This window comes from Trachurus japonicus, chromosome 24 (genome assembly GCF_045865225.1).
Source record: "Trachurus japonicus isolate A0001 chromosome 24, Traja_1.0".
In the NCBI taxonomy this organism is placed as follows: domain Eukaryota; kingdom Metazoa; phylum Chordata; class Actinopteri; order Carangiformes; family Carangidae; genus Trachurus; species Trachurus japonicus.
The window spans coordinates 9,532,313-9,536,474 of record NC_140930.1 but is presented as its reverse complement, the minus strand read 5'-3'; the positions used below and the strand labels follow the sequence as shown (position 1 = coordinate 9,536,474).

The window sequence follows — 4,162 nt, the reverse complement described above, 5'->3', positions numbered from 1 at the left end:
CTGCCAGGTGAAACGGCATCTTTTGCAAATGGGAGAGCCGTCGTCTAAGTCAGCGGTGATCACACAGACAGCTGTCAGTCGGCAAACAAGATGATAAGGCAGATAAGGCGGCCATTTTATTACATCTTACACGCTTCCTTCCTTCCTCCTGACTGTGCCGCCTGCTGTTTCCTGTAAATATCCAACGCCACTGACTGCACAAACCTAACCTTGACTTGACAACACATTCACACACACACACTGGCAACACAATCAATCGCCGGCTGCACTGAGGCACCAGGACGACGAAACACGGGACAGGTAGCTTTTGCCGATGCTACATAGCTAGCGTTACATTAGAATCAGAATCAACAGCTGTTCACTCACCGGTTAGAAGGTCTAGAAGAAACACCGCAGGTTCAGCGTCGGTCTTTATTCCATTTTCTTCGCCCGGAGCTGCGTCTCCTTCAGGCTGCATCACGTCTCTTCCTCCCGATGTTGGCATGCTAACCGGCTAGCTTCAGCCCGGGTCTTCGTTTTCCGATAGCGAGTCACTGCGGCCTCCAGTCTGCCCTGAAAATGTAGAAGTAGAAAGCACATTTAATAAATGACGGATGGAGCTGTTAAACGACAATCTCCACCTTCAGCTGCAACAGAGAACTTACAAATGGCACCTTTAACCTTACAGCCAATTATGTCACACCCATTTTGGTAAATAAGCTGTTACGAAAGTAAAGCTTTAATTAGCTACAGGGCAATGTACAGTAAAAACAGAGAGAAATAGATAATATCCGGTGCTATATTTATAATAAAAGAAACAAAAATTAAAAGTTACACATTGCATAAAGTGCATCTGAAACAGGTTGGTTCTTAGCTTCTTCTAAATATCTAGAGTCAGCAGGTTTTACTGCTAACGGGAGGTAACTGCAGAGTGAGGACCAGGACTGAAAAGCGCTGGTCAGTCGACTTCAATGAGCTCTCAGTGGACACAAACACTAAGACATAGATTACTATTATTGTCTATTATTGACATAAAGTGCAGTCGTAATAGGTGATGTGCGACAGTTGATTGTGCTGTAGAGCCGTTTGGTGCTCGGAGACTGCCGGGTGAAGCGGATGTAATTTGGATTTCCTGCTGTGATACTCGTTTTTGGAATAAATGACCCTCTTGAAACCGTTTCCTACTTGGAATAGCGGGAATACAGTACATGGTTGGGTGGATTCAAAACAAGATGAGCTCTTCTCACTAAGTGGTGTCAGATTTGGGGAATGACGACACAGCCACAACACCTGTCAGAGTCTAAACACTTCATATTAATGGCATCATTGTGGGTTAGGTGGGTTAGATGTGAACTCTGTCCTGTGAGGCCAGGTAGTTTGGTGGAAAACAAATGTGCAAATCTTGTCCTCAGATCCTCAAATCTTATTCCAGTCTCAAACAACCTAATATAGAAACATAAGGAAGGTTTAGAACCGGACATAAATAAAGCAGGGTTTGTTCATGAGGACTTATTTGAAGATTCAGCGTTACTTGTTACTTAACAGTGGAGAGAACCCCCGGGATTAAAAGGGTTAAAATGACTGTTTCTGCAGACGTCTGCTTCCTGCCTCCTACATATTAGTTTTTAAAAACGGGTCTAATGTGTTCACTGATAAATAACTGAGAAAAATCTCTGCTTCATAGGCAGGACTGAGACAGATTGAGACGTCATGGAAAGAACGCCAGGGAAAGTGTCATAAAATAACAAACACAGAAGAAATCAACACAAGTTGTTGAAATAAAGAAAATTTAAATAAAAAATAAACTAAGAAATAAGTGAACTGCTATTAGCAACAGCCTCTGCATCTTGAACGTCCAAACAAAGATGTCGTTAATAGGATGATTCACCTCTGATTGGCCGGCTAAAGGAACCGAAAAACCTTCATTTCAATAAAGACTGAGGTGAAAATCAGAACCACGACCTCTGTCTCGCTCTCACTCTTCTGGATTTTTACTGATCCATCAAATTAAATGTCAATGATTTTGTGGAACTTTTGGCCTCGAGTTGCATTCAGGCTCCTCCTCCTCCTCCTCCTCCTCCGACTACATCATCATCATCATCATCACCAGCATCATCTCCCATCAGCTGCTTGCTAAGTAGATCTCATGAAGTGATTAAGAATATGTCAGCAAAGGAAACCTGAATCGGAGCCGGGGAAAAAAAAAAAAAAGTCAAATGCAACTTACCAAATTTGGATGAGGAAGGGCAGAAAGTAAAAGGCAGGAAAGAGTCCCTCCCGCTGTGCAGAGAAAAAGACAGCAGAAAGTCAGCAACATTCACACTCAAAGCAAACATCAAACATCATCAAACACACAGAATGAGACACTTTGATCTCCCGGGCTCCACAGGAAGCCAAGCATCTTTAGAAAATCCTCCAAATGTAAATTAATTTACTACAGAAAGAAGTTTTCCTCCAGGCGCTGGTGCGCACAACTCAGCACCACCAGACATCAGAGGGTTAAAACCCAAACTGTGCAGCAGCAGCAGCAGCAGCAGCATCGAGCCCACGGAGTCGGTTCAGGCATCATGGTGGTGAGTAAATCTTTAACTGTGAGCCACCAACAACACAACACAACACACACCACACAAACTAACACGCATGACAGAGTTTTACATGACTCCTGAGTCGATTTACCCAACGCTGTTTGTTTGTGTTGAGCGCCTCAGCTCATCATTACTGACATCAGGGGAAAATAAAAAATATATAAAATAAAAACTGTTTCTCCTCAGCAGGTTTCATTTCCAGCAGATGGAGGCCTTTTGAGCTCTGAGTGTTGCATGAGGATTTCAGATGTGTTAGCAAACTGAGGGATGATTCTTCTTCAGGCTTTTCGCTGACACTTCACTTGTGCACTTTGAGAGTGTATAACCCCCCCACCCCACCCCAATGTGTTAGCTACACTCCTTCATAAGTTAGCATTTCTATTTGTGCTTGTGTAACAACACATAGCTACACATACAGGTCTGTCTGTTTGGGTATGAATGAAGCCAGAGATGATACAACCTGAGTGTGTCATGACCTCATGTGCACATCATAATTATCTTGTATTAATTCATTTTTTGGCCACATGATTACCTACAGTTGTTATGAATGATGAACATGCTAGTAAAACATCTGCCCTTTTTACACCATTGGCAGGCACAGATCCATGAATGAAGCCCATGACAGAGATGATACAACCTGAGCATGTGCACATCATAATTATTTTGTATTAATTCATTTCTTGGCCACACGATTACAGTTGTTATGAATTATGAACATGCTAGTAAAGCATCTGCCCTTTTTACACCATTAGCAGGCACAGACACTTGGAGCCACATGTCAGGGCCTCCAAGGCGTCCATTTTGGCTCCATTTTCAACTCCACCACCAGCCGACAGTACTGTAGCTATAGCTTCTCTGCACAAATTGCACTTTCATTTGCTCTGTTGCCAACATCACAACATTAATTTGGGAAGCTAATTTAATCCTTCACCAATTTCCCTTTCCTACGAGTTAAGCTTAAAATCCCTCTCTTCATTGGGGCATCATTTATTTTTCATGCAGATACAAACATCTCATTTATCCGTTTCTTCATGTTTACATTTACTTTGCTTAGCATCTTAACTTGTTACTCACCTGCTCCGTGTTGATCTGGCAAATGGGAGCACCTGCTGAAGGTGATGATTTAAAGTCTTCACTAGCTACTTCCTGGTTTCACCACTTTTGAATTAACAGCAGGGGGGGCAGTGTCCGCATGAGTGTATTTTGCACCAACTGAGTTTTCCTGGTTCCACAGATGTCTAAATGTGTATATTTAGTTCAAGATTTATGGACTGAATTGTCTTGATTGCGTATATTTATTTTACCAGTTTGTCTGTTTCTCTGTGTGTAACATTGAGCTCCCCCCTGCAGATGGTTCAGTCCACTCACCTGCACGAGGTGTGTTCCGTTTAGTGAAATATGAGAAGAAAAAAGCAGAATCAAGATAGCATCAAACGTGTGGATAAAGGCATTTATTTTTTTCAAATAATCCTGAGAATAATATATTGAAACATTTTTAATTCACAAAATTACACTGGTTTCATTAAAAAATACGTTTCAAAAAATCACAAGGACTTAATAATTCAACAGTAGGTGGCGATAGTGATCAATTGCCGTAA

General features: G+C 41.9%; 1 long non-coding RNA gene across 1 annotated transcript; it reads right to left on the bottom strand.

Moving 5' to 3' along the window:
- Positions 1–381: 381 nt before the first annotated feature.
- On the bottom strand, positions 382–3,713 carry LOC146961351 (uncharacterized). Its single transcript, XR_015035213.1, has 3 exons — positions 3,639–3,713; positions 2,207–2,259; positions 382–552 (listed from the first exon to the last, which is right to left on the bottom strand). It is a non-coding gene; the product is annotated as an uncharacterized LOC146961351 (long non-coding RNA).
- Positions 3,714–4,162: the final 449 nt, after the last annotated feature.